The sequence below is a fragment of the Myodes glareolus genome, chromosome 5 (genome assembly GCF_982192425.1).
Source record: "Myodes glareolus chromosome 5, mMyoGla1.1, whole genome shotgun sequence".
In the NCBI taxonomy this organism is placed as follows: Eukaryota; Metazoa; Chordata; class Mammalia; order Rodentia; family Cricetidae; genus Myodes; species Myodes glareolus.
In genome coordinates, this window is record NC_142030.1 from 2,358,717 (window position 1) to 2,370,987 (window position 12,271).

The following is a 12,271-nucleotide window of genomic DNA, read 5'->3' on the forward strand; positions in this document are numbered from 1 at the left end:
TGTAATAGAAAACTCTTTTTTCAAGCCTTTGCTATTGACATGATGTTTTTTATGAAATTCAGATGCCTGCAGCACACTACCAATCAATAAGTGATCAATATCGGCATTACCTTGTGCTAGAGGACCTGGCAGACCCGTATGGGATCGGATGTGTGTTATATACATAGGGCAAAGCCTGTTCCTGATCATGTCTTGTACCGGGATAAACAATGATGTCAGTTCTGTATCATCAGGTATAAATTCAGCAGTTTCAATATGCAAGATAACTCTTTCTGCATATTGTGAGTCAGTAGTTATATTAAGATGTTCTTTAAAATCCCTAAGCACCATAAAAATGGCAATTAATTCTGCCTTCTGGACAGAATCATAAGGACTTTGTTCCACTTTACTCAATTCTTCTGATTTGTAACCTGCTTTCCCTGATTTATTAGCATCAGTATAAAATGTATGGGCTCCGGTTATTGGAGCATCACTGACAATTTGAGGAAGGATCCAAGAAGTTCTCTTTATAAAATTAAGTCTCTTGCTTTTTGGGTAATTGTTATTGATTTCTCCCAAAAAATTAGCGCAAGCTCTTTGCTATGGTTCATTGTCTTCCCACAACTTTTTTATCTCATCAGCAGTGAAAGGCACTATAATTTCTGCTGGGTCTATACCTGCTAATTGATGAAGTCTCAATTTTCCTTTTATAATCAATTCAGAGACTTTTTCCACATAAGTTTTTAATTTTTTACTTGGTTTGTGTGGCAAAAAGATCCATTCCAAGATAATATCATCTCTTTGCATCAAAATTCCTGTAGGAGAATTCTAGAAGGCAATATAACAAGAATACAACTAAGCTTTGGATTTACCCTGTCCACATGAGCCTCCTGTAATTTTTCTTCAACCATTGTCAGTTCTTTTTCTGCTTCAGCTGTTAATTCTCTGGGACTGTTTTAAGTCTTTATCACCATCCAAGGTTTTGTTTAAGTGAATTATTAGATCAGGTGTTATCCCAACAGCCCGTCGTAGGCTGGAGATGTCTCCTAATAATCTTTGAAAGTCATTAAGAGTTCGTAACCGGTCTCTCCTGATTTGTGCCTTTTGTGTCTTAATTCTTTGTAAACCTATTTTATAACCTAAATAATTAACAGAATCTCCTCTCTGAATTTTTTCAGGAGCAATTTGCAATCCCCATTTAGGTAACACTATTTTTACTTCTTCAAACAGCCTTTCTAAGGTATCTTTGTTTTGATCAGAGATCAGGATGTCATCCATATAGTGGAATATTATGGACTTAGGAAATCGTTTGCGTATAATTTTTAGTGGTTGACTTACAAAATATTGGCACAGGGTGGGAGAGTTTAACATTCCCTGTGGGAGAATGGTCCACTGGTACCTCCTTGCAGGCTGAGAGTTATTATAAGTAAGCACTGTGAAGGCAAACTTTTCTCTATCTTTTACTTGTAAAGGTATAGTGAAGAAACAATCTTTCAGATCAATAACTATAAGAGGCCATCCCTTTGGTAATAGGGAGGGCAGAGAAATTCCAGATTGCAGAGGGCCCATTGGTTGAATAACCTTGTTGATAGCTCTAAGATCTGTCACCATTCTCCATCTACCAGATTTTTTCTTAACAACAAATACAGGAGAATTCCAAGGGCTGGAAGATTCTTCTATATGTCCAGCATCTAATTGCTCTTGTACCAGCTGTTCTAAAGCCTGTAACTTTTCCTCAGCTAAAGGCCATTGTTTAGTTCATATTGGTTTCTCAGTCAACCATTTTAGAGGCATGGCTGTTGGTACCTCTGAAGGGCCATCAATTGTGTTGTGTTCTTGTATAGTTCTAATGGCTGGTTTCTGCCATCTGTAATATCTTGTCATATTTTCCTCAGGAATATAGGCTCTAGAAGCAGCAGGAATGTTAATTTAGGTATTCCATTGCTGCAATAGGTCACGGCCCCATAAATTCACTGCAATATTGGCTACATATGGCCTTAGTTTTCCTATTTGTCCATCTGGACCTATACAATTGACCCATCTCGTGCTTTGTCTTACTCGAGATAGAGTTCCAATTCCTAGCAACTGAATATCTACCTCCTGAAGAGGCCAATGCGGATGCCAAGATTCTGGAGTAATGATCCGCACCTGTGTCCAGTAAACCAGTAATAAATTTGCCATTTACACATACTCTTAGCTTTGGTCTTTGTTCATTTATAGAAGTCTGCCAGAATATTCGTTTACTTTGTCCTCTTATATTTCTTGATTCATTCACCACATTTAGCTCATCCTTCAGGCCGTTATTGCTTTTAACAGCAGGCATGGGGCATTCTAATTTCCCTGAAGAGGCATGTTCTCTGCAGTGATCGGAAATGACTGGACCACATTTGCTATGGGGGCCTTCGAGAGGCCCCCTATTGAGTTTCCCGATGGCAATGGGTTGCCCTGTTTATCTCTTGTTGACCTACACTCATTCGTCCAATGCCCACCCTTTCCACATCTCCTACATAAACCTGAAGGCTGAGTTCTCCTATTCCTGTTATTCCTAGAAGAGGCATTATTCCTGGAATTCCATTGTCTGCAGTCCCTTTTCATGTGTCCCATTTTGCCACAATGAAAGCATTTTGTAATCTGATGTCTCCTTTGACCTTTGGAAATTGCTTCTTGCACCCATGTTTCATTGCCATAATCAAATGTATCAACATTCATTGTATGTAATACCCATTCATCTAAAGGTGTGGATCTGATCTTTAAAGGCCCCAGGATCCTTTTGCATTCTACGTTGGCATTCTCATAAGCCAAAGACTCAATTACTATATTTCTTGCTTCTGGATCAGGTATCCCTATTTGTACAGCCTTAGTTAGTCTTTGTAAAAAGTCACTAAAGCGTTCTCTCTGACCCTGTTTTACCCTGACATATGATTCTACTCTCTGACTTGAGTCTTGAACTCTGTCCCAGGCCCTTAGAGCTGCTGTGGCACATATGGATAAAATTTTTTCATCATAAAGAGCTTGTTCGGAGGATCAGAGTAAAGTCCTTCACCTAGAATTTGATCTAGAGAAATCTCAATTCCCTTCGCTGATTCTTGTTGTTGTAAAAGTCTGGCCTCTTGCTTGAATAGGCATTTGAAATGCCATAAAGGTCCGTTCTCAAGGACAGCTGACATGAGCTGGTTCCAATCTTGAGGGGTGGCCCCGCTGCTGAGAGCCCAGGATTTTAACATCTCTCTAACAAAGGATGAATTTAGTCCATAATTCACAATTGCTTGTTTAAATTCTTTCAGATCATTCATACGTATAGGCTCCCATGTATGTTCTTTAATGACCTTAGGGTTTTTGGAGCCAGTTATCTTTTCTGATGTTATTACTGGAAAGGCAGGTATAACTCTGTGGAGACTCAGAGTTTTCAGAGGTAAATGTTGCCTTTCTACCTTTTGCTCCTGTTCATCAGAGTCTGTGATTTCCTCAATCTTATTAAATCTGCTCACCATTGCCTTCTGTAAATCCTGAATCTCCTGTCCGGTATTATGCTCCAAAGCCTTCATTAACGATTCTAAGGCATGGAGCTTGTCTGTCAGAGACACCATTTCCTCCCTGGACACTATCGCCTTCATTGATAATTCTAAGGCGTGGAGCTTGTCCGTTAGAGATACCATATCCTCCTTGGACATAATCCTCATGGCATGTACTGTGCCTTCTTGTATGGAAATCCTGTCAATTAATCTATCATACCCTTTTGATAAAAGTCCAATTTTCACATTCAATGTTTTTAATCCTCTTAGCTAATGTTTCAGCACTTACAGTCACAGACTGGAGGTTACGAGTCATTTTGATTGTCCCCTCCTTGAGAGCTCCAAACTCTGATCTAGTCTCTTCCTTGAAAACTCCAAACTCTTTTTTGAGGAGGTTGGTGCCAGTCTGAATTGTCCTTAAGGTTTTAATCTCTGCCCTCAGCGTTGCTGATTCAATCTTGAAGGACTGCATCATTCTTATAAAATATCCAAACACCAGAAAAGCGACAAGTCCCAGAATTAACCAAGTAAGAGGAATATCAGAAACCTCATGGAGGATATCCTCCATGGCGCAATTAAAAAGGCCATTGAATTTTTGGATAGTAATATTTTCTGACATGTTCAATCAAAAGAAATTGTATTTATTTGTTTTTAACTGAAAAGAAAAAATCTTACCTGTAATGACCCTTGCCTGCCAGTAAGTGGCAGGGGCGCACCTGAATCCACTTGGCAATGGCGCCAACCTGGAAAGATTCTGAAATATATATAAACTCAAATCCAGAGGTTACTTTTGGGCTAGCAGCGCAAGCCAAACTCAGCCGGGGCTGCAGGGAATACACTACCTGAGTGGGGGTAGAGCTGCCGCTTGTCCGAGTTCCGCGGCTTTTGCAGAAGCCGGAAAGTCCCCGGCCCGATTCTATTGAATGGAGCTGGGATCCAGTGCAGGCTTTACTGTAAAGGCCGCCAGGTTCTGTGTGCGCTCAGGCTGCTAGGCCCGCGCCACGAGGTGAGAAAAAGGGCCCACGTTTGGGCGCCAAAATGTAGCCGCAGGGCGATTGGTAATGAAAAGTCCCCAGACTATCTTGATACAAAATATACAGCTTTAATAAACAGAAGTAAGACTTACAACAGCTTACACCAGAATCCAAACGATCCGTCCGAACGCAGGAGCCAGGCGAAAAAGAGAGCTAGTGGAGTGGAGCGCTCTTGCTAGGTTTATAGGCAGGCTTTTGCCTGAGGGCGGCACACCCCAAAAACAGAATATGATTGGCTGAACTCCCCTATCAATGTAAGAGTTAATAAGAAGTCTGGCCAACCAGTTTATAATTAATGTAGACCTCTGTGTGTTTTTGGGGGGCTGAATGGCTGTGGGATTTGGCAGGACAGAAACCTCTGTCAACTGGTTCTGGGGATTGAACTCAGGTTGTCAGGCTTGTGTACAAGGACTTTAATCTGCCGAGTACCATTGCTAGCCCTGTGCAGCTATATTATAATTTTGTGCTTAGCGATTGAGCTTGCTTGACTTTTGCTATAGTTCCAAGTATCCAGAGTAAAGAATAAGAAACAGCCTTTCCTTTCTATTTTTTACTAGGAAGCAAATGATGGGAATTAGAATTTGGGGTATATATATTAAGTTTCCAATGTACTTCATTCAAGCTGGGCCACTGAATAAACCAGTGTTGGAATCAACCAGTTTTCAAAGGCAAAAGCTTTAGCTAGTTCACAATTGAGGAGGTTCAAAGTCCAGGGCCCATTGGCCTCTGGCTAGAGAGGACTTTGCTGTGTGTGAGTAGAAAGAAAGGACAGACAGACGGCCCCATGGTTCTATGTAAGGGCATGCTCCTCCCCAGTGATGTAAGGACCTCCTCAAGTCTTAGAACTCAGGTTCTAACACTTTCCAGTAAGGTAGTTCTAGGTATCAAATCTTTAAGACATAGGTCTTTGGCAGATATTTAGCATCCAAACTATAGTACTATTAATGCCATATATACCAATTTCACAAGACTTCTGTGAGGACCAAATAAAATAAAGTAGCCAGTAAGATGTATATTTCTTTCTTTATTGTGAGTCCCTGTAAAATCAGAGAAAGTTGCACCTTACAATATTCAATGGCACAGAATAAACGAGAGAGAAACAGTGGGGTAACAAGGAGATACTGGACTAATGTAAGACTAAAGCCCAGCAAGGTAAACATCAACTTCTTTAGCACCATATCTGGCATCTAAGGTATGCAGTGGAATTATCTGACCTCTAACATACTTGGAAGCCTTAGCCTCAATGGCCCTTCCAATTGTGGTAAACCTGGCCTCTCTTTTGGGCCACCTGTACTTAGTGCCTGCAGCTTTTCTCAGCAAATGTCCCACATTTCTAGCATTCCCAACATCCTGGCTCTATTGCAAGTTAGGCTTCACCTTTGCAGCTTCATTCATCGCTGTGTCAGCTACACTTTGCATGTCTGCTCCTGCAACACACTGCTTGGACTCACAGATGGTTCTCTGATCCTTGGTGCTTCCTCAGATGACTCCTTCTTCTTACATCTGCATAGCTCGCAGAGTAGACTGTGCTGAGTTCTGCTGCTGACTTGAAATACCAGGACCCTCTCGGACCATGGCTGTAGTGCTTTCTGAGAGCTTGTGCAACTTAACTCTAGACAGCTCTTTGTATGAAGGGAACCCCTTAGCTTTCTCAGGCAACTCTTCTTTGGAATGAAAGTTTTTTCACATGACTACATTTTTATGCCTTTGGAGCCTTTAGGGAGTTAACTGGGGGCTTTCCCTTGAGTCACTTTTCTTTTGTTTTAGAACAAAGTGCTTGGTTTCTCTAATGATGATACTCTCCTTAGTAACCACCACCTCTTTGCATCATTTGCCTTGTTCACAACCCTAAAACTCTCTAGCTCTTTTACTCACCAAAGTGCATATTTTTCCAAATTGCTTCTGCTCTACTTTCTGCTTGGTGCAGCTTTGACAATGAATCTAGCTAAGAGCAACCAACGTTAATCATGCTTCCAGACTAAATACTGTGCTGTCTTGAAATTTCCTCCATCAAATAAACTAATCCATTATTTTAAAATTAAATCTTATTCACAATTCCAGAACATAGGCAAAATACAGCCACATTCTTTGCAGGAATGTGACATGAATGGCCTCTAGTCCAATTCCCCACATATTTTTTGGTCCCCATTTGAAATCCCTTGAATATAGTTTTTGCTGTCCCCATAACTATTGGGATTCTGGTATTCCAGATTCAACAGAATCACCCACTAAACTCTGTAACAGCACTCTAGGGCTGGTCTAGCCTGTGTTCCAAAGGCATACAAACTACATGGCTAGGATTAATCACAGTGACAACCCTACTTTGGTACCAGTTTTCTGTATTAATAACTTTTCTCATTGCTGTAAATATAAAAAAAAATCTAACAGTTTGAGAGAGGAAGCATTTATTTTAGCTCATGGTTCCAGGGCCTTTCTTTTTCATGTTGGAGAAGGCAGAGCAGACACACTTGGTCTGTGGTGGTGGGAACCCTGAGCAGCAGCTTTTTCATACAGCCATAGAGTAGTGAGTGGGTGGAGATGCTGGATCTGAGACAGAAGCAAGAGTAACTTTCAAAGGCCTCCCCTGTATATATAGTCTCTCTACTTCAAACCAAGCTCACTTCCCCAAAGTTCCACAACTTTTATGTGCCGATGGGGGAAACTTCAAATCCAAGCACTCCAGTGCATTGTTCTTAGTGTTAGCATTCTTCAGGGAGAATGTAGGGACTTACAGACTATACCAGTTCTAGATGGTAATACTGATTGTTCCTATTATTCACCAGTATTGCGAGAGCTACAAGTTTGAATGTATGAGAACTAAGTTGGTAATATGAGCCTTCTAACCTTCAATGATTCATTTAAGTGGTGGTGTATGTTTATAGGAAGACTCTTATGGATCTCTGAACAAAGGTCATCATCCAGTAAGAGAAAATTCATCTTTGGATACTGGCAAAGAAATCACCCTCTATGTTCACTTTATATGCCATCCAGTGAAAACCTTCCAACTAAGATTAACATTTAATGTAAAATACTGTAGTCTTTCTTTATAATTTTCATTATAAGATCAGAAAATATTAAATGGTAAATTCTAAAAGTAAACAATTCACAAATGTATTTATAAGAAAATTACAAATTGTGTACCAGTAAGGGTAGTGATATGAAATCTCATGCCTTCCCATTCAGCCCTATGTAGACATGACCATTGGTTTGGCAAATGTTTCAGCAAACCATTCAAAAACTTTTGACCTTTTTTTTTTTTTTAAACTGTGTGATCTTTCATGTTAAAGCTAGAATCTCCACTCAAGAGGGCCCATGTCAATAAACTTAGCCTCATCCAGTTTTATGTTCCTTCACCATTATCCCACACTCTTTTTGGTTTCTTAAGACAGGGTTTCTCTGTGTAGCTTTGGAATTTCTCTTAGAGTTCACTCTGTAGACCAGGCTGGCCTCAAACTCACAGAGATCCATTTGCCTCTGCCTCCTGAGTGCTGGGACTAAAGGTGTGTGCCGCCACCACCCGGCTTATCCCACACTCTTAAAATCCATTTCTACACATATTCCCTAGACTTCTGCTTGAATGAATTAACAAACTCATTAAGCTGTTTAGTCATGTAGCACATGTCCTCATGGACTACACTTTCTACCTCCCCTCTTAGGAGTCTGTTTTGTCTTCAGCTTGGTTATAGGTCTAGAGGAAACTATTGTTGAGTCCGAGAAACATCAATATTTTCTTGCCTGTCATTTCCTTCAGAGGTCACTCATGGTTTAGCAAAAAACGAAGGATTAATTTCCTCAGTCAAAGGTGAAAAGGATAATATTTCATGGCGTAGAGATGTGAGTACATTTTCTGCTGAAGGTGACCGTCCTTAGGTGAGATAAAGCCTCGAGAGTCTGAGTGTTCAAAGTTTTCAGCGTCTACAGAATCTTCCCACACATCTCCATTCCAAGTTTCAGGATTCCATTCTTTACCAATTAATGCCCTTACTTTTAAACACCAATACCCTCTGAGGCAGGGACTTGAATTTCTCTGTAATTCAGCCAACCTTATGAGGGCTCCAGTTTTATTTCCCACAACTTGAGCCTTGTGGCTGCTGGAGAGAAGATTCTCTTCCAGGGCACACTTAGAAACCTTTAGACTGCTTATGTGCATCTGGATCTGATCATTTTATCACTGAGTTCAAGGTGCTAGAAATTGGTTAATTTTATCATTGAGCCCATTCCTATCCATTGTCAATCTATCCAGAGATACTAAGAGCAACCAAACAACATCGTCATTTCCCTTGTTTTTCCCCAAACTGTCAGAAGTTTTATATACAAACTCACCAAATCCATTACTGTCCACAGTCGGTGAATCAGGGTAATCAGAAGCATGTGTGTTCTCAAGTTTGTAAAACAGTTTTCACCCTGGGCTTTTGGTGCTCCTCGAGCTCCCAGGGGAGGCCTCAGTAGCTGGAGAAGGTTCGGAATCAGTGAGTGCTGGTGAACTGCAAAACCTGTTCCAGATACTTCTGTTGCTCTAGAACTACTTCTAACACTAAAATCTTTATTTGTCATGGTTCTGTAGAGAAACAGACCTTATAGAGTGAATTACTCTCTCTCCCTCATTCACACACACACATACACACACGCGCACGCACACACACACACACACACACACACACACACACACACACACACGAATGACTTAGAGGTTGTGATACAGTTCAACAATGGCTGGCTATGAACAGAAAGTTTAAAAATCCAGAAATTTCTCAGTCCACTAGTCTGGATGTCTCAGCTGGTCTTCTGTAGATTCACCCACTTAAAACCAAGCCAAAAACAAAATCTCACAGGTGTTCCCTCCAAGTCTGTATTGTAGTTCATTCTAGATGTATTCAAGTTGACAACCAAGAACAGCTATCACATCCATGGTGTCCATGCTGTGTGCTGCCCAGTCAGTAGTCTAGATCTCAGATTTCAGTTTTGCAATGGTTGCCCTATTTTACTCGATAATGGCTCCAGTGTTCAAGAAAATGATGCTGCAGTCTTACTGTGGTATGCTATAGTTGCGTTTATTGCTAGTTATTGTTCGTCTTTTACTGTGCTTCTTAGCATGTGTAGCAAAGAACATAGTATATACAAGGTTGGGCATTTTCTGTGCCTCTAGGCATCCTTTGGGTCTTAGAATATGTTCTTAAATTTTACCAAAATTGTGTAAAAGTTACTTTATTGTATTATCCTCCTTTCTTTCTTGTGTCTAAGCAGTATGTAACGAAGAAAGTGTTTACTTTTTAAAAATATTTAAGTCAGTAGTGGAGGTGTGCACCTATAGTTCAGTGTGAGAGCTGAAGTGAGAATATTGCTTAAGCCTGAAAATTTGAGGCAGTCTCAAGACAGATGCCTTCTGATTTCACTTGTGGGGAAGTTAATAGAGCTAAGCCTTTCAGTTAGTGAGTAGAATAATAGCACCAGGTGAGGGACAAAGAGCAGCATTTCCTAATGATCATGTGGTTTGGAGGACTGGTGTTGGTATCTGTGACATGGAAGATGATTGTAGTTACAGCATCGTGTGCTAGAATCCAAAGTAGCAAGGAGAGAATTTTCTTGGAAAGAAATGACATATTTTTGAGAAAGTCGATAATGTAAAGCTCCCAAGTCAATGAATACAGTGTGTGAATATGCCACATCTTCACACTGTCTCTGTGAAGAAGCCTGACTTTCTGTCAAAATGCAAAATCTAGAGTTGTAGTATACCTTCCCTGTTTATACTGTTCTAGAAATTTCTGGGTCTTAAGACCGATATGTTTCTGTCAGTATGTCTTGGTGACTTCTAGAGAGTGCCATACTGAATGACTAGCAGGTTTTTCTAACTGCTCTGTTAAAATGTAAATTTTTGTGATTCTCTTCCTCCCTCTTTCTCTTTCTCTCTTTCTCTCTTTTCCCTCCCTCCCTCCCTCCTTTCTTCTCTCCCACCTTTCCTCCCCCCCCTTTTTAGTGTTTTTTTTCTTTTCTTTCTTTCTTTTTTTTTTTTTTTTTTTTTTTTTTTTTTTTTTTTTGAGACAGGGTTTCTCTGTAACTTTGGAGCCTGTCCTGATACTAGCTCTGTAGACCAGTCTGGGGAGAACTGCCTACCTCTGCCTCCTGAGTGCTGGGATTAAAGATGTGTGCCACCATCGCCCAGCTTCCTCCCTCCCTCTCTCCCTCCTTCCCTCCCTCCTTCCTTTCTTCCTTTCTTTCTTTCCTTTGACAGAGTCTCACTGTGTAGCCTGGCTCATTTGGCACTTACTATGTAGACCAGGTTAGTCTCTAACTCACAGAGCTCCACCTGCCTCTCAAGTACTGCGAATAAAGGCGTGTGTGACGCTTCCATTTACAGTTTAACAGAAAATAGGAGTCATGGACTCTTCTTCTCTTTGGTTCATTCTCAGTTCCTTGAACTATGTTTGAGCCCTGAGAGAGTCTCCCTCATTGACTCATGCCTGTTGGTTTTAATTTTGTATTCCAGATCGAGGCTGCGATAGGTTACTCTAGCTCTAACCCTTAGCATTCAGGGTGGACTGCCAGATTGTGCAGAAGAACAGACTGTGAAGGTTAGGAATAGGAGACTTTGCAGTTATTCTAGTAAAGTAACACAGGAAGCAGGCTTGAAGACTGTGCACCTCCTTTTCCCCAGCTCTTCCTGCTTTCTCTGAGGTCTACTGTCAGAGAGGACTGCTTTCCCCTTCCCTCCTGTCCTTTCCTAAAGGACGGATTATTTGTGAATTTAATGCTGTGTGCTTGGGAGAATGAGGCTGTAGATCAGCTTTAGAAACTGGAAGCCTGTTTGCATTTTCCAACCCATCTGCATCACCCATCTGCTGTGCACTCTTTCGTAACATGCTTTGAAAAGGAACAGGTCCACACATTGCTGCTAAATAGAAGGTTAGGATGCTATTACCTGCCTGGGCCTTCTCTGAGGTAGGAGCTCTTTATACTTAGAGTAATTTTTGTTCATGGATTACAGTTCACTTTTTTGACTATGGCTAGTGGATGATTTCTTTATCACTGTTGAAAAAAGCAACCCTGACTACACCGAGATGCCTTTCCCTCTAAACAACCATGTCATGTGCTTCACTGCAGGCTCTTTCTGACTAGACAGGTGTGATTGACAGGTGATGGCACAGAACTTTCCCTACTGCTTACAGTGCTGTACCACTTGAAAACTATGTATTGTTTATTTCTCGAATATTTCATTTAATGCCTCAGACGCTGACCATGGTTACTTGAAACCACGGAAGTGAAATTTGCATATAGTCTGCTACAATTTGATTAGAGCTGTCCTCCAAGAGTTGCCACATTAAAAGCTGCGTCCCTAGCCTGTAGTCCCGTGGGTTGAGCCTAGTGAGAAAAAATTAGACCATTGCAAACATGCCCATAAAGGAGATAGTGACACCATGACCCCTACGCGAGTCTGATTTTGACCCCTGACTGCTGTGAAGTGAGCATAGCTCCTTTGCAATGTCCTCTGGCCTCACTGTGTTTGTCACTGCTGGGCTAGAACAGCATGGTCAAGTAATTGTGAACTGAATCCTCTAAAATTGTGAGCCAAAATAAACCTGTCTTCCTTTTAGGTTGACGATTCCAGTTAATCTGCCACATTGATGGGATTTTTACTAACACATGGCCTAACTTTCTGAGGCAAGATGCTTTTAAACACTAGTCACACGAGCTAGAATTGCTTAAAATTCTGAATCAAGGGTATAGTCATTCTTTTTTTGTGTGCTAGAT

General features: G+C 40.9%; 1 protein-coding gene across 2 annotated transcripts in view; it reads left to right on the forward strand.

Annotated features, from left to right (window-relative positions):
• The window catches only part of Syt14 (synaptotagmin 14), a 174,514-nt gene that overhangs the window by 34,644 nt on the left and 127,599 nt on the right, over positions 1-12,271 (forward strand). The gene's annotated exons all lie outside the window — the stretch shown is intronic.